This window comes from Mytilus californianus, unplaced genomic scaffold (assembly GCF_021869535.1).
Source record: "Mytilus californianus isolate M0D057914Y unplaced genomic scaffold, xbMytCali1.0.p SCAF_12, whole genome shotgun sequence".
Lineage (NCBI taxonomy): Eukaryota > Metazoa > Mollusca > Bivalvia > Mytilida > Mytilidae > Mytilus > Mytilus californianus.
Genome location: NW_026262604.1, coordinates 21,327,150 through 21,347,190, shown reverse-complemented (window position 1 = coordinate 21,347,190; position 20,041 = coordinate 21,327,150). Strand labels below are relative to the sequence as shown.

At 32.2% G+C, this 20,041-nt stretch overlaps 1 long non-coding RNA gene across 1 annotated transcript; it reads right to left on the bottom strand.

The window, feature by feature from the left end:
- Nucleotides 1-5,775: 5,775 nt before the first annotated feature.
- LOC127721541 (uncharacterized) lies at nt 5,776-11,274 on the bottom strand. The gene is made up of 3 exons (XR_007991299.1): nt 11,233-11,274; nt 7,324-7,518; nt 5,776-5,984 (listed from the first exon to the last, which is right to left on the bottom strand). It is a non-coding gene; the product is annotated as an uncharacterized LOC127721541 (long non-coding RNA).
- Nucleotides 11,275-20,041: the final 8,767 nt, after the last annotated feature.

Here is a 20,041-nt window from a genome sequence, read left to right as displayed (position 1 = left end):
CGGAGTTCAGTATTTTTGTGATTTTACTTTTCACTGATAAGTATAACTGTGCACGAACGAATGAGTGCTCAGTGCTTTACGAAACCCCCATCCATACATTGGCATGCCTTTGCACAGTTAGCTTTCTTTGCCGTTTGACATGTTCGATCAGTTTTGTTTGTTTAAAAGTGAGATTCTACTTCTACATTTACATGCAAATGGCGTGGATGATGATCAGATGATGATGTAAGGCAACAACAATAAATAGTTGTTTTTGACGTATATCCAGAAATACCAAATATTCTTAACCTGCATTTATTCTTTTCGTGTAGACAATAATGATATATATGTTTTCTATTTTATCATTTCATACTACGATCATTAACATAATGTGAAAAGTACAATGCCGGATTGAGCATAATAGAATGTCGGTCAATGTTTACACTTTTATGCCCTATAATACTTTTAACTTATTGACACATGTAACTCAACCGTCTGCCATTATCCCGGTTTTTTTTTCGTTATCAATATTAATTGTTTATATTCCCTGGTTTTACATGCAGATATCAACAAATTTGAATTGATTTTCTACTTCTTACTTTACTTCATATTTATTTTTAAGTTGATCATTTGTTTACGTGTGACTAAATATCAACCAATTTCTTCCGTATATTGTATTTTTAGCTTTCAGACGGAAACTTATAAAATGACTAATTTCTTTATACATGTTAACGTGTTACTCTGGATTTAATCCCGATTTAATACAGTCTCATCATAATTGACAAATTTTTAAATGATAATCAAATTTCAGACTTTGGGTAAAAAGAAACGTAAAAAGTATATGAATATTTACAATTATCTTATTATTATGTTATCATTAATTATTAAATAGTACATTGAATTTTGATTATCATAATTGTTTTTATAAATGCCGCAGTTTGTTTTTTTTATACATTTTAGATGTTCTAAGTAGTTCTACGTGGAAGGTGTGTTTGTTTCAAATAATTGTTGCAAGTTTTCCTGGCGAAGGTTGGTAGTTTTCTCCGAGCACTCCGCTTTCCTTTCAATAAAAATTGGACGCCACAATCTAACCAATAGTGATGAAAGTGGCGTTAAGTACCCTGCCACTCTGTGTTTTTGTTAGATGTATTTCTGCTTTGTATCCATTTGATAATTTAATATGAGAATAAGAAAATGTTGTATGATTGCCAATGAGAAAACACTCAACAAGAGACCAAAAAGAGTGACGAAAGATACAAAAGGGACAGTCAAACTTACAGATCGAAAATCAAACTGACAACGCCATGGCCAAAAATAAAAAGACAAACAGACAATAGTACAGATGACGCAACATAGTAAACTAAAGACTAAGCAACACGAACCCCACCAAAAACTGGGGGTGATCTCAGGTGCTCCGGAAGGGTAAGCAGATGATACAGAAATTAACAACTATAAGTCACCGTACGTCCTTCAACAATGAGTAAAACTCGTACCGCATAGTCAGCTATAAAAGGCCCCGAAATGACAAATGTAAAACAATTCAAACGAGAAAACTGACGGCCTGATTTATGTACAAAATAATGAACGACAAAACAAATATGATATACAGCAACAAACGACAACCACAGAATTACAGGCCACGCCAAAAGGATATTACCGAAACTGAACTAAACAATAAAGATTAATAATTTACAAAAACAAATAAAAGAACACTATAACACATAGTTAAGATGATAAACAACGTCAGTATCTATAATCTATACTTCAAGACCATCATGTATTATTTGTGAAGTTGATACGGAATATTTATTAACAAGGTCTTGGTATTGAAAATGATCTCAATATGAAAGGAACACTTAGTTTAACATTGTATGTTCCATTAATAAACATCCGATTGACTAAAAAGCACTCATGAGTTTTTTTAAGTAAGCGTGCTTGCTGGATAAATTAGTAGTTTGATATACTCATATGAAGCTATAAAGTGTAAATATATGTCCTGTAACATACATGTATACTTAAGTTTCCTGAATTATTTCCATAAAAGTGGTTACATTTGTTATTCAAATAGAATGTATCCCATCTTTCTTCTTTTGACATTTTATCAAGTTATATCCTTCATCATTTAGTTTTATCAATAAATAAATTTTAAAGGTCCACCACTGTTTACAATGGTTTCTGAAAGTTTCTCTTATGAATGCAGTTCTCGTGCATATATTGCTATTACAATTACAATAATTTTAATGCATTTCCTGATTGATACTGCACTGACTACTATCATTATTTTTTCTCAAATTTTAAAACACGATATGAAATCCGGATCACGCAATCATCAGTTCACATAGGATAATGACCAGTCATGTAATGTGCTGACGACAAATTACGTTCACCTGCATATCGGCTGATTTTTGGGATTAATCATTTCCGTGTGTATTAACCACAGAAAAAAAGCAATGTTTATTTGTTTATTTTTCATATTGTTTTTAGATTTATTAAGTTTAAGTACATTCAATCTTGATAGTCAGTTGCATGACACTTACTCCGGAAATGCTGCAACCCCATAACACTTACTCCGGAAATGTTACTATCCCATGACACTTACTCCGGAAATGTTACTATCCCATGACAGCTACTCCGGAAAGGTTACTATCCCATGACACATACTCCGGTAATGCTACTATTCTATGACACTTACTCTGGAAATTTTCTATCTCATGACACTTATTCCGGAAATGTTACTTTCCTACGACACTTACTCCGGAGATGTTACTATCATATGACACTTACTCCGGAAATGTTACTATCCCATGACACATACTCCAGAAATGTTACTATCCCATGACACATGTTCAATCCACCATTGTCTACATAAGAAAATGCCTGTACCAAGTCAGGAATATGACAGTTGTTATCCATTCGTTTGATGTGTTTGTTTTTTTTTTTATTTTGCCATTTGATTGGGGACTTTCCTTTTTGAATTTTCCTCAGAGTTCAGTATTTTTGTGATTTTACTTTTTACTCCGAAAATGTTACTATCCCATGACACTTACTCCGGAAATGTTACTATCCCATGACACTTACTCCGGAAATGTTACTATCCCATGACAGCTACTCCGGAAAGGTTACTATCCCATGACACATACTCCGGTAATGCTACTATTCTATGACACTTACTCTGGAAATTTTCTATCTCATGACACTTATTCCGGAAATGTTACTTTCCTACGACACTTACTCCGGAGATGTTACTATCACATGACACTTACTCCGGAAATGTTACTATCCCATGACACATACTCCAGAAATGTTACTATCCCATGACACATGTTCAATCCACCATTGTCTACATAAGAAAATGCCTGTACCAAGTCAGGAATATGACAGTTGTTATCCATTCGTTTGATGTGTTTGTTTTTTTTTATTTTGCCATTTGATTGGGGACTTTCCTTTTTGAATTTTCCTCAGAGTTCAGTATTTTTGTGATTTTACTTTTTACTCCGAAAATGTTACTATCCCATGACACTTACTCCGGAAATGTTACTATCCCACGACACTTACTCCGGAAATGTTACTATACGTTAACATTTTCAGTATAAGTATGTAAAAATTACTACACCAGGGTTTTCGATATCATAAACTAGTCAAAACATTTACTAAATTTTATCATCAGTATAAGGACATCATTCTTAAATACAACTCAACATGCAGACATCTTATACGTTCGGGTATTTCACATCCAATCTTTTATGGTAATATTATTTACAAAGCACAAAAATGTCAGTATTCACCTCAAAAGCTAACAAAACCTTTAAACAGACTTATTAAGAAGGGATATAGTTACGATACTGTTGTCAGGTCATTAAAGATTGCATATTTTGGCTTTAATATTGATTCACTTATAGGGTCTTTGCATCGGAATTAAACATATTTATTCTAAAACCAGTTGTTGGCAAGACACGGGTTATGTTCTTCTCATATATTTTATGATGGTATAATACTAAACCCCTAACAGGAGGGATTGTGCCTGATATTCATATGATGAAGACATAATCTTTCAATCAGTTTAATTGAGGTCTGGAGCTGGCATGTCAGTAACTGCTAGTAGTCTGTTGTTATTTATGTATTATTGTCATTTTGTTTATTTTGTTTTCTTTCCTATTCTGACATCGGACTCGGACTTCTCTTAAACTGAGTTTTACTGTGCGTACTGTTGTGCGTTTGTTTTTTCTACATTGGCTAGAGGTATAGGGGGAGGGTTGAGATCTCAAAAACATGATAACCCCGCCGCATTTTTGCGCCTGTCCGAAGTCAGGAGCCTCTGGACTTTGTTAGTCTTGTATCATTTTTAATTTTAGTTTCTTGTATATAATTTGGAGTTTAGTATGACGTCCATTATCACTGAACTACTTTACATATTTGTTTAGGGGTCAGCTGAAGGACGCCTCCTGGTGCGGGAGTTTCTCGCTGCATTGAAGACCCATTGGTGGCCTTCGGCTGTTGTCTGCTCTATGGTCGGGTTGTTGTCTCTTTGACACATTCCCCATTTCCATTCTCAATTTTAATCAGAGAATGTTAAATATATAAATTTAATGTCTGAAGAAAATAAAAACTGACAGCTATAAAATAAAGGCAACAATAGTTTATCAGTGTATAAAAGTCATACATCGATTGAGAGAAAACAAATCCTGGCTATAAACTTAAACCGAGGGAAACACATCAACTATAAGCGGAAAACAAAGGAACAACAGGAACACTTAAGTGCAACAAAAACAAACGCCAACATACATAGAAACGAACTATTTGAAAACAATTGCCAATTTCCTGACTTGAAACAGGACATTTAAAGAAAAATGGTGGGTTGAACCTGGTTAAATAGCTAGCCAAACCTCCCGCTTTATGACAATGTTAAAAAATATCGCTAAAATGACAATACTACGTGACAGAAATACAGCACAAATACATATTATAATAGTCGACACAACATGCAAACTGCAGAACAACAACGAACATATTCCATCAACGACAGACACCACAATATATCACAATACAGTGACGCGCTTACGTAACTAACATGCAATCTCGAACTTTATACAATTATTTTCACAATACCAGTCCAAACAATTTTCATGACAATGATGTTATGGAAAGGCAATTTTATAATTATTTGGACTCCAAACAGACATAACAGATTATCCAAAAACATATGCTTTTTGTAATGTTAACATAATTAAATATTTTCAGTGTGTTTGTTACTGCATTTAAAACTAACACCTATGCATTTGAACAAAATCGACGTGTATGATAGTTTAAACTACATCCTGTGACGTTTTACAAATCAAATTGCTTTAATCATAAACGTGATTAATTCATCTTTAATATAAGAACAATTCGGACTTGAGTTAAATGCATAATTGATGGTTTTGCTTGTTGCTATGCTATCATGTAGCTATTTGTTTTTCAACTTTTTGATAACCCCTGTCTTAATTTTTATGGTTTTTGGAAACAAATGTTAAAAACATGTAGTAAGTGTAGCATTCTTCCTATATACAATTTCTTTTCACATTTAAATCAATGGTTTGTTGAACAATCCTTGTACATTAAGTTTCCGCAATCCTGTGGTTAACAAAAACTATGACAAACTAGTTATATGTCAAGGTTCATTTAAGATTTAACGTATAGTGTAGATACCGTTCTATTTTTGAAGACCGTATTTTATCAAAATTGTCAATTTGTGTGTTGTTGGAATGAATTTTCTTGAATTTTTTCGAGCATCGATTTGAACATAAATTGAAATTATAATGATAATGATATATCTAATCTATCATCAAAAAACATTTATCCGAAATACTTAATGAAAATTAGTATTGGAAGTTCACTAGAGACGTGTTTTTCGTATTAAGCTTATATGTTGAAAGATAGTTCTCTGGTTTTGCCATATTTTACTGAAGTTCTTCTTTTGTCCTAATTTGCATATCACCTAGTGCTGTTTTCACAGTTGCATCTAAGTTCTGCCAAAAAAATAAGAAAAACATTATACATTTGTAATTTAGTTTTCAATGCGACAGCAACACAACGACAAGCTCTAAACAAAAACAAAACCATAAGTCAAGATCTTTGTTACCCAGAAAGAATCATTTTAAAACAATTTGACACCAGAATAAGTCCGTTATTTTTTTATACATCTGTACAATCTTTTTCATATATCCTTACATATATAATGCTAATGTTTATACTAAAATTGTTTTTCGTGAAGTCTTATGTATGCATGTTAGGAGATGCAAGTTTTGTCGATACCACGTATAAGGTTCAAACAATTACGACAGTTTTCGCCGCGCTCGTATTGAAAACATAGAATGTAGTTAATCCTGTATAAACGCACCCTGTGTAAATCCGAAACCTATTTTAACAGGTTTTATATACCCGTATGTAAAATGACTACTCTTTATTTATTTTAAGGTGTGTCAGCCGGCTCCCTATATCATATGATATGTCAAAATCATGCATGAAGATGCGTAAATCGAGCACCTTCGGTTCGATTAAGCCAGACTTTAAATTTTAACGAATGATTAATTATATAAGAATGAAGATGAGCGGAAACATATATAACAGATGATTAACAGTGACCATATATCTTGTGTTTATCTTTGTTCAAGCCATTTCAGGCCATTTCAGTTGTTATGACTTTATTTATATTTTAAGGATTGCATATGTGTGTGATATTTTAATAAAAGGAGATGTTGGGTATACGTCATTAAATCGATAACAAATATATTTTTCATTGATTTAACACATATTGTTACTAATCTGTATCTTTGGACATGTCTTAAAGACATCATAGGATATGTCTTAAGACACAAAATTGCGCAAGGAAATCTCAAAAACTCTTTTATTTGCTATGAACAGAAAAGGTATATTCCCTCGTACAACAATCGGATTCATTTAACGGATATAGCTATACTTGAGGTTCTTTTTTTGTTTAATGAGCTCTTCAATGTTTGTATTAAATTATGGATATTCAAATAGTTTGGCATCTTGCATCACTCAAGAGACATTAATTGTTAAAATGTACATTTGGTGAAATGAAATTAGAATCGTGAATAATATTACAAGACGGGATACGATTAAAGTTTCACAAAATGTGTGATGTATCATTTGTAGTGAAATAGTTTGTTCAAGATGTATACTATTTTTTACAAGTTCTGCATCTCTACGTGTATTTGATCATATAACTTGATAAATCGAATATAATTTAAACTATAATACATAATGAAGACATTTTAACAATCTTTTATTCCTCTTTAAATGGTGAGTGGTCTTTAGAGACCATTGTTTGTATCTTATATTTACCTTTCGGATTGGAGTTGTATGTCCAAGTTCAATGTGGATCTCATTGGGTATAATCCAAGGGAATGTCCCTTTACTGTGGTATTTGTGTACAGAATAAAACTCTCCATCGGTTATAATTGGTAATGTTTTACCAATTCTGATAGAAAGGTTCTTTGATAACCTTATCAATCTTCTCTCACTGAAACAGTGTCCATTCTTAAAGAGAAATATAAAGCATGATTTTGTAAATGATGATACAATGTAGTGCTTTAACTTTTACTTATCAATATATGCAGTTAAAATAAACAAATAGATTCTGAACGAATAATTTGATTTTGTATTTGAAATAAAAAGGTACATACATGTATACGTATAATCGTAAAATCTGTCATTTGTACACCTGTCACATATAGAAATTCTCCAATCTCAAATGACACTTTTTGCTGCATACATATATACGATCATGATATATAAAGAAGAAGTTATGATAGATCAATTACCTAGCCCTTAATATTGCAGAAATAGTAAAATTCACAAATCCTGTCTTTACTTTAGAAAACACATGTAAATGAAAATGAGAATAAAGAGTAGGTCATTTCACACCTAGTCTTTTATAGTGGTAAATAATGGTTTGACCTGAAGTTTAGATTTGTATGACATGCTAATAAACACGTGATTGGTGATTTTTTTGTCTATTCTTTGTTCTAGAGACCTGTGCTTACATCTGAAACTTTTGCGTTTGATCATGTAGAAGTATATAAGAAAACGTTACAATTGTTTATCGATTTAAATATTTTAGTGTTAGGTAAAAATCAGTTACCAATCCACTTTTGTGTGATCGCTTACCACAAAATATCAACGGATTTTCACGAGGTAATGGATTAGAAATTGCTGATCTTTCATCCGAGTCTAATCCATGTTTTTCATGGATGTTCCTTTTGCTGAATCTTTATTTTTCTTTGATTTTATTGAGAATTGGTATTTTCTAGACGTTATTTGAAACTACAAGCGTACAGTTTTTATTAATTGTTCCAGTTTATACTAATATAAAATCAGAAGATGTGGTATGATTGCCAATGAGACAACTCTCCAACAGAAAACAAATGACGTAAATTTTTAACAACTAAAGGCACCATACGGGCATATATATGTATATGCATTTCTGCTTTTTGATGTGCACGCCTTTAATTTGTGAGCATATTCATATGAAGAGCATAACAATTTGTAAATTTCATTATTTACGTTTTCAAAAGTTTGTTATCTGTTTTGTCCATGATGTCTGTATTTTTCAAATAATGAGCAATTGAAAATGATGTTAATTTCTTTTATTTGGAATACCATAGAAATTCAAATAGAGCACATATAGTTTTATATTTTACCATATAGAATTGTAAAATAAAATTGTAATGTTTTGCTTAACAAAAGAGAAACAACTCAAACTTATAAATACAAAAAATTTATTGAGCTATATGAAATGAATTTGTTTCTTTCGTATTCAAACAGGCGAACAAAAACGCTTTAGTTAGATGTTGTACATTAAATGAAATATCATTGAACAAACGACATCGGTCACAAACGCTAATGCATAAAAAAAAAATCCCCACCATATGTCGTGACCGATAAAAGTAAAATATTGAAATTTCCGTAGACTTTATCTAGCTCCATTTTGCTCCTGAATTTTAACAGTCGACGAACACTATCACGCCCCTTTTAGAGTTTATACAACTCTCTCGGATTTTTGTTTGCTTTTTGATTTATGAAATGTGACCACTGGTAAACTATGGTTGCCTACATTTATAACACGTTATTTATCAACAGTTGTTATCATATTTTCAGAAAAAATACAAATATTCTTTAAAATGAGGCTCAAATAGTTTTGCCAGTATCTCATTACAATTAATACTTGTTAAGTATTTTTATCATCATACAAAACAGCAAAACCAGAACAAAACAAAATATCACAAAAATACGTATGTAGGCATAAAAAGGTATAAAGCTTTAGTGAAATTCACACAAAGAAAACTTAGAACATTACAATGGAATTATGATTGCACACAAAACAAGCGTACCATATATCAAGGTAAAATAATAACATGCGTAAATCTATAAATTATCTTTTCTTAAAGTATGAATATTTGTATAGTATAAATACTCAATTATAGAACTTTTTCGAGAGATACAAAAAACAAATCGACTAAAAATACCTTACCAGATAAAACATGTTACAGACAGTTTAATTGTATATAAAGGATAATAAACAAATCATGGTATGTGTGTAGGTCGCTCACCCATTATTATGTAAACCAATTCTTTTTTCGTTCAGTTTTAGAATCAATGATCTAAACGAATGTGGCAGTGCCGATAAAACAACTGCATAAAAATTAATATATTTGAATTAAGTAAAAAAAACTCAACATCAACAGATAGTGGAATGAATGTTTTCCAATTTCCGTATAAAGTTGTATTCGGTTTAATTATGATAAAAGTTAATGCCCATGTTAGTACAAACCCGGTAATAACTCTAATTCGGTAGATCATATTCGGGGAAAAGTGGACGGGATTGTAGTTACGACATGTGGAGCATACCCGTTTTCATCTGTGAAACAAATATTCCATAACGGTCAACCAATTCATGATGGCGTCCGTAAAATTAACGAAGGGATGATTTCAACCTCACCACTGGGAACTCTTGGTTTAATAGCTTCTTTATGAGAAGCAACCCTCTATCAAGGAAATCATGATATGAAATACAAGTCCTTGAATATCGTATCAACTGGGAGATATATACTCCGTCTGCAGGCGCTGCTTGAATGTTGCTACATAGAAATGGAAAGTTCATAATTGGGAAGATGAAATTATCTCTTTTGTCGTAAAGGTTGTTTTCAACCGACCCTCATTGTCAATTTCTAGATGAAAGTCAAGACATGAGGCAGACTTAACTGTATCTGTTGTAGCCTTAATCTCAATTTCGATGGGATGTATTTTTAAATGATACATTCCATGAACTAATTAATGGGAGGGGGGGGGGGGAGTGATTCCGTTGCTTTAGTCCAGGGAGTTTTCGATTTCAACTTTCAAATGTTTCCAGCCAGTTAAGTACAGTTTTATATACTTAAAAAACATTGCAAATAATACAAGGTTCAACTATATATGAGAGTGGTCTATGGCTATCAAAAGCAGACAACTTGGTACAATCATTACCACAGTGTTGGTCCAAAAGTGCTCCTGATTTTTTCGAATTCGACAAGATACACTCCTTAGAATCTGTAGCATCATACCGTACGAATGTTGAGTAATTTGTGTTTTACAATATAATATTAGTTACAACAGCATACACATGCATAGTAACATTTACATCGTGTTAACGGTCAAATAAAGTGGTAGTTCTCATTCTCTGTGGTCCAGTACAAACTGATTAGAAATAAAAAAGAATTCCATATATGACAATGATTCATTGATTGGTAGATGTTTGGTTTACATCCAGTTCCAGGTGTTCATGCATTTTAAGTACGAGAACAAGTCAACAAAATGTAAATTCTGTAAAAATGGTCGTTCAAGATGCAATTTGGACTTGCAGCGGAAAATGAGTGGAAATGGTATAGAACGGAAATGTCGACTAGAAACAGGCTCCATTCAAGGAGTTGTTGCAAGTGTTCCTATCATGTAGAAAGTGAACACAAGGCATTGGATTTAAAGTCCCAGTTCTGACCGGACTTGACTGCATATTTACACATTCCTCACAACCAAAAGAACGCTTAGAGTTTTACTGCTGGTCGGAAGAAGACCACAAGTGACCATAATTCTATTCCAAAGTCATTCATGGTGTTCCATGTGTTAGAACAGTTTACAACAGTTAAAATATGACGACTTAATAGTGAGGTTAAGATGAGACAGTATATATAAATGCCCCAGAAATAAATGTTTATTTACCATTTTGTTGTAAGGTGTTTCCATAAAATTCCCGCGCTTTTGAATGTGTACGCTGCAGTAAATGAACGTAGTTGGTTTACCGAGAAAATTACATAAATCAAATAAAAATATTCTTAATATTGTTTTGAGAACAACGAATTTATAAAATGCAATTTAAGAAAGGTATCATGTTCACTTTATGAAAATGTATCTTATTCACTTGATGAAAATTATAATGATAAGAGGGCGCCACTTGCATTGTTTATTTCCTGCAACTGACATGAAAACACGTGGTCCTAAGGCGAAAGATGATATGGGAATAATAATAGTTCAAATGTTTCAATCTGGTAAGTAAATACTATTTGACAATAGTTTGTTATCGCATTGAATATCAATATCTTAATACAATGATGAGGTTTCTTGTTTGGTGTTCGCACATTTAGCATCAAAATGGCCGATGGAATCGAGATTCATCCTTAAGGATTACTAATGAACGACGAAGGATAATAGTGTTTATCTAAAATCCGATAGAAATGATATTGCTTAGATTTAAAGACTTGAACACTCACATTTCTTTTAAGATGCACTACTCATAATATGGTATTTCTTTCTTTCTCTCCAGTTATTTGATTCAACCTAAGCTCACTTGAAAAAATCAAAAACTGAATTCGAAATTCATCAAGCTAAGAATCTAAAAGCAGTTGTCAAATACAAATTTGCAGGAATTTGGATGGTCGACAAAAAGCAGACATCAAACCCAACAAATGAAATCAGGAACATAACATACAACCTTACATATAGAAAAATAACAAGTCACAACTATTACCCGATCTAATATTTAGTTGATATATGGTGACAAAATCTAGTATTACCATTTTTAGGGGAAACAAAGCTGTCAGAACCATGTTTCAATTCTTGAAAAAAACATATACAGAATGAATTACTTTTGAGGCGTTCTCCCTTCTTAGTTTTGTTTTGTCTTTCAATGTATGTTTTATTCCATAACTTGTTTATTCTAACATCAGAAAACATGTCTTTGATTTGCATTCGAATTTTAAATGCTACTTAGGATGACAAAACTAAATGAAAAAAGATAAAAAACAAGAATTAGCTGATACAAACAGTTTATGAACGTACAACGGAAACATCAAAAAGTGTATGTACTCATTTGTTTTTACATTACATTATACCTCAAGTCACAATAATACTCAGCTGAGATGTTTGCTACTAAGTTAATCAATGCAAAATTGTTCACTCTGTGTTCATAGAGTATGCATTACAGAAACCCGAATTGGTACAATTAATTGCAAATAATTTTTTTTAATTGAAAATATGATCTTATATTCACGGTTGTATTGTCATGGCCGTTTCCTAAATATTGGCGCGAATTTGAATTTGAATTGTAAACTCCATAAAGACAAACAAAGATATTTCCGTAACAAATATTATTTCTAAAATGAAATTGCCCAATCTAATAAACTCATCATGGTGCCAGGATTAAAATTGTGTATGCCGGATGAGCGTTTCGTCTAGTATTGAATATGACCGAATTATAAATTCAAACAGACAGTGGTACACAAAGGTATAGATATTTGTGTACGTGATGCAATACACAAGGTCAAATTTAAATGTGTCTATCTAAATCTATATTTATTAGTCCTGGTGACACATACTTCATTTCTACAAACAATGTAGCAAGCGATTTTTTTTCATAATAAAGAAAGAAAATTAAATAGAAAAATACTTTCATGCGTAACTATTCTTATTGCGTTTCTTCCTTTATCACTTATCACATTTAACATGCCGACCTTGGAATATAAAAAAACGACAATAAACAAGATATGGTACCGTGCTATACTGGCAATAACAAGAGTTTCAAACGTTGAATACCATTAGATTTAACTTAATAAATTGAAATCTTGGCTGTTGTCGTTGCAATATAATATTTAACATGAATATTATTTTTGAATGGTGTATTTCTATAATTAGTTGTACACCATGTCTAAATGCTGTAGGTAAATCAAAATAACACCCTTTGAATTTGGTTTTTCCGTTTAGATACAGACTGTGTTATAAGGTTACCACAACATAAGGTTTCAATATTTCATATTGTTCTCAGTTAATTCATTGAGTTATTTCCCTTTGATCGTTCAAATTTATTCAGTTGAATTGCTTCCTTGGAATTACCAAAATAGTTTTGTTTTAAAAAATAAAAAAACAAAAAATAGTATAACCCGACTATGAAAAATTTCATCATATCAAGCTCATAAAATATAACAGAACAAGCTCTGTCATTTTTTTTTATAATGTAATTTTTCTCTATTCTGTACAACAAATGAAACCAACTACAGTCAGCAAAGTGACTATATGCTATTTTTTATTGCTTTTTTGCTAACATTTTTTTGTTTTATAGTGATTTAGATTATAACGTTGGTTGACTGCTGTACTCCAATTGTTGACATTTTTACCTATTATGTCTGTTTGCTTTGCTCATTTTTTGTTGTCAATATAAAAGAATCCTACGCGACTGTCATACAAGTGAAAGATTAGAGAGAGGTGAAAGATATTAAAGGGACATTCAAACTCAAAAGTCAAAAAATAAACTGTCAACGCCATGGCTGAAAACGATACAAGCCACAGTACACAAAACACAACATAGAAAACTAAAGACTGAGCAACACGAACATGACGAACCCAACCAAAACCTGTGGGTAAGCGAGCTATAAATCAAGATTTACCCCACCATTTTTACATAAGGAAATGCTTGTACTAAGTTAGAAATATGCCAGTTGTTTTTCATTCGTTTGGAGTGGTTGAGATTCTGATTTGGCATTTGATAAGGTAGATTCCGTTTTGAATTTTCCTTGGAGTTTAGTATTTTTGTTATTTTATTTTTTTACAGATATGTTTATGTAAGTTATTCACATAAATCAAGTTTGAATACACTGACTTTTTATTAGAAATAGTTATTAAAACCATGAGCATTGTAGTTGCTAAGCTGAGGTAGTTATAAGATGATAAGTAATACTGAAATTTTTAAAAAAGTTTGCAGATAAACAGGATGGCAATTGGTGTCTGTATGCCAAGATAACGTCCAAATACAAAATTCTTCTTAAAAGGCAATTTAAATGTCTTTAACTATTTACCTACTTTTATGACAATAACTTATCCATTTGAAAAAAAAACAGAAGTATCTAAATTACTAAATGAAAAGAAAAAAAATCAATAAAATAAGTTAACAAGACCTAACACCATTATTTTATGCAATAAGTGTCGTTTAAACTTGCATTTATTTTCAGTATGAGTGTTTTCAGTATTAGCTGGTAAAAATATCGGTTTTTAAATAGCTATCCTTACCTTTTTTCTGCTTTAAAGGCTGTGTGTGATCGCTTAGTATTTGAATTTAGATTACCGCCATGATTGATCATGAAAAACTTGTTTTGATTGGTTCATCGTCATTTGAAATACACATATGTAATCTGAAGATTATTCCAATACTATTTTTCATAACAGATTCACTTTATAGAGGGCATTTAAATATTTAAAAATAGGCATACATACTTAGTCTGTATTTAAATGAAATTAATTTAACAAATGGACACTTGTTTCTGTTTAATGCATCAATTAACTCGACCATTTTTCCATTATTTAAAATAGACGTTGATAAATATGGAAATTGCTACGGCTTGAATAGTAGGAGGAGAACATGATAATACAGAACAATACACTAGATTATAATTATATAGGACAACACCCATTCACAAGTTAAAAAGACCTATCTTAAACTAGTTTTAGGAATTACACGTATTGATTGATTTATATTCTAAATACAAAATGTTTATCATGATTATATAAGATTAATGCGGAAGCAAAAGCATGTAATTAATGTTTTAACGGAAAATATATCAAAATTATGAAAACTTCCCATTTCTCAATTTTTAATTGTTAGTTTTAGAAAAAGACAACATGTTTATAATATTTATAACACTACAGTTTTGTGATGTGCAAATAGTATGCAATATAATTAAATTTTAAAGTATCTACCATTTTCTAAAAAAATGTTAAAAAGCAGTCCTTTTCATACGACACGATTAACTCTTTGTTGTGCAGTGTTTATGAAAAACAAAATATAGTGTTTTAAGACTTTTTGTCAAAATCTATATGCTTGAAAATTCTAGAGTTTGAGCTTAAACTCAAACTATGTACTACCCCTTCCTTTACATTGATCCATCCTGATAATATATTTGACCACAATCCAACATTATATATACTGATAAAATTCCCAAGTTGTGTCTCTATCATGTCTATGTGATAAAACATGGGAATCATATCATTCGGAGAACCAGTAGGTTTGCAAATTCAAAAATATATGAATATTAAATATCTCCCCAAAGATGGTTGGTGTGTGAATCAGCTATATTTACAAAGTGCAACCAATTAGTTAATAACACCCTAACTTTTGTGATAGATATCGTATATATAGGTCTCTTGTTATCATTATGAGGACAATAAAATACCTTCGAAACATTTATTTTAACAAAGCAAATGGTGTTTCAACGACTAAGTTTAAATAAGAATGTCTTTGTTCAAATACAAAATTATAAAACTAGTCGTTAATCAAAGATGAGAAAATATTGAATATAAGTCATAATTAAGAATACAAATTATAAGATACTCAATTATAGTCGGACCCGTGCTTTTGAAAAAGTCAATAAAAGTAAGTGATGTAGTTCGGTAAAAATGAAATACGTTCAATACACCATATGCACATTGTGCATTTCCTTTTCCTGTTTATCAACCAAAGTGTAAGTTAATCCGATATTCTGGGAGTTTGTGAAGGTATTTCGTATCATAATTCAGTAGATTTCTAGTAATATAAATACAGGTTCTATATACAGGTTTTCAAACATAAATAAGTAAGATTTTAACCACAACCTCAGTCAAACTTTTTAAGAGTTCACATTAATTGCTATTTGTGCTCATGTGCTATTTTTCCTTTCAACCACGTATGACAATTCCTCATATCAACCTGTTTATTCAAAAGAACAAAGACACATAGACACGTAATTACGTAACATTGCCGATAAGATAGAGGTTTTTATTTGACTTCAGGTCTTTATAGAGACAACACATGGTTTAAATGCTTGATTGTATTGCCCTGGTACTACATATTTTGTCAACATAAGACTCATCAGTGGCATTCGTATCAAATAAGTTGGAAGACCAAATTAAATACGAAGTTGAAGGGCATTGCAATCAAGGAATTCAAAAATAATAAGCCTTATACATGTAAGTCAAGGTCACTATATAATACATTTACTTCCGACCATTAGCTACTCTATGTAATACCAATTTTTGTTGGTGTAACAAATATTAAAAAAAAATTCGAAAATGTCTCCTGCGCGAAACTACATTTGACATACAGTTATATGACGGGTGCCACATGTGGAGCAGGATCTGCTTACCCTTCCGGAGCACCTGAGATCACCCCCAGTTTTTGGTGGGGTTCGTGTTGCTTAGTCTTTGGTTTTTTATGTTGTGTCATCTGTACTATTATTTGTCTGTTTGTCTTTTTATTTTTGGCCATGGCGTTGTCTGTTTGTTTTCGATCTATGAGTTTGATTGTCCCTCTAGTATCTTTCGTCCCTCTTTTATATCATCACAGCAAATATGATATCCTTTATAATTTTTTAACAATTGAAATGCATCTGATAAACGTTCTGATACGTTGTATCCCTGGCTATGTTAATGATAGGAAATTGGAAAGAACGTGTGATCAAAGTGATAAACCAGGGAACTAATAGTTATAGTACATTAGCCTAAGATAGGTCCTTTATCTGTAATCAGTTTGTAACTGGATTTATTAACTATCTGTCAAAAGGTGAAGAAATCCTTGTAATTTAAATCTTAAATAATAAGTATGTAACTCGGTGATTTTGAAATTTCAACTTTGCAATTTTCAATTTGTTACAGTGCAATTCGACAATTGAATGTTCGAGAATTGCAATTCGAACTATGCAACTATGTAATTCAAAATTCTTATTTTGATTTTCCATTATTGTTGCTACAAGATACATTTGTGACATGTACTTTCGAATTTTGTACATTTGTGATATGTACTCTTGTAATTTTTGTATTTGTGGGGTGTATATTTGTTATTCGAAATTTTGATATGTCTATTGGCGTCTTGCATTTGTGTTATCTGAAAACTGTTTTCTTCAGATGAATACTTGTAAAACGACATTTAGCTGACGTGAATAAACTGGCAACATTTGTATATCGATATTATGGTACATTTCTTATTATGATAAGAGATGTCGCCGCCGTCGGAACTTTCGATGCTGGATAACTCGGCCGTAAACAAACTCGGTCTGTAAATACTCGGTCTTTAAGAAGAATATGAGTCCGATAGACGATGTTAGTTACTCTATTTAGAATTAATTAGCAATGTTATTAGCAATAATATTTATCTTTTGCCATAGTACAAAGAATTCTATATATGCCTGTTCAAAGTCAGGAGCCTGTAGTTCAGTGGTTGTCGTTGATTCATATCTGTCATCAATGTACGTTTTTCGTAAATCGTTTAGTTACAAATTAGGCCGTTAGTTTTCTCAGTTAAATTGTTTCATATTTGTCATGTCGGGGCTTTTTATAGCAGACTATGTGATATGGTTTTTTTTCTCATTGTTGAAGGCCTACGGTTGCCTACAATTGCTTACATCCACTTCATTTAGCTGTGGTGTATAGTTGTCTCACTGGCGATCATACCACATCTCCTTATTTATTATATAACATTCTATTCTAAAATGCTGTGTTAGAAATGACCGACCGTGCGATACACAAATGGGTAGTCAAGGTCGTTAAACACCCGATAGTGTTAGAAAATATCGCAATTTTCGAAAGGTCCGTTAGAAACTTTTAAATTCATAGTGCTCGGTTTTTACGAAACTTTGTTTACTTTGAAATCTTTCGGGAAAACAAATCGTAAATACATTCCTTTGGAAGCGCATATGTTTTTTTTTTTCTCTACCTTATTAAAAGAGGGACGAAAGTTACCAGAGGGACAGTCAAACTCATAGATCGAAAACAAACTGACAACACCATGGCCAAAAATAAAAAGACAAACAGACAAAAAGTAGTACAAATGACACAACATAGAAAACTGAAGACTAAGCAACACGAACCCCACCAAAAACTGAGGGTGATCCCAGGTGCTCCGGAAGGGTAAGCAGATCCTGCTCCACATGTGGCACCCGTCGTGTTGCTTATGTTATTACAAATCCGGTAATTAGTATAATTCGGTAAGTCACATTCGTGAAAAGGGAAGGGTATTGTAGTTACGACAAAAGGAACATAGCCGATATCATCTGTGAAACGGTTATTCCATAACGGTCAACCAACTCGTGATGGCGTCCGTAAAATTTACGAAGGGATGATTTCAACTTTACCATTTGGAACTCTTGGTTTAATAGCTTCCTTGTCAGCAACAATCCTCTATCAAGGAAATTATGATAGGAAACACAAGCCCGGGAATATCGTATCAATTGGGAGATATATACTCCGTATGCAGGCGCTGCTACATAGAAATGGAAAGTTCACAATTGGGAAGCTGAAATTGTCTCTTTTGTCGTAAAGTTTTGTTTTCAACCGACCCTCATTGTCAATTTCTAGATACAAGTCAAGATATGAGGCAGACTTAACTGTATCTGTAGTATCCTTTATCTCTAGTTCAATGGGATAGATTCGTTCAACATAGTCACCAAATTTTGTATTATTTAGTGAGAGAACATCATCTATATAGCGGAACGTAGAGTTAAAGGACATTGCTAACTTCTTATCTTTCTTCCTAAGAAGTTCCTGTATGAAGTCAGCCTCATAATAATAAAGAAAAAAGTCGGCAAGGAGAGGGGCACAATTGGTTCCCATTGGAATTCCGACAGTCTGTTGAAAAACACGTCCTCCAAACGTAACAAATATGTTGTCAATCAAGAAATCAAGCATCTTGATAATGTCAGTTTCAGAGAATTTTTTGCTTGAATCAGAATGATTCTTTACAAAGAAGGATTTATCCCTCCCCAAGACAAGATAATTGTATCTACGTTCGCCCTTTTTTTTATGAAACAAAGTAATACCAACTCTTTCAATTTGTCTTTTAGTTTGGAATGGAGAATACTTGTGTAAAGTGTGGAAAAGTCAAATGTTTTAATACTATTGCAAGATGAGAGAGTTTTAGATTGTATGTACTCTAAAAGATCTTTGGAATTTTTTAGTATCCACATCTGATTCACGCCACCTCTAGAATAGGCAGTTTCACAATAACTTTGGAGCCCGGGTTTGATTGCTGATAAAATAGATGTTAATAATTTAGAAAGAGGTTTCGTGGAGCACTTGGAAGACCCAGCAAAATATGCAAGCGGGGGTCGCGCTGACGTGTCAGTTTTGTTGTAAAATATAAAAAGTGAAATGTCCTACGCCGCACTGAGTTGAATGTTTTATGAAGTATTATATATATTTTATTTTACTTCCATGTTTTAATGGTGATTGAAAAGGTGTCAATTGTACACATGTCAGGACTAAAATACTTGGATTAAAGGTGATTAAGAGGTGCAGTGGTTGATGCAGGAGCCGGAGAGAGGTGGGGCATTAACGATATGTTTTCAGTTGTTTAGATATCTGAACATTAGGTTTTGTCATAAGTCGGGAGCCTGTTGTTCAGTGGTTGTCGTTTGTTTGTGTGGTTCATAGGTGTTTCTCGTTTCTCGTTTTTTATATAGATTAGACCGTTGGTCTTCCTGTTTGAATTGTTTTACACTAGTTATTTTGGAGCCCT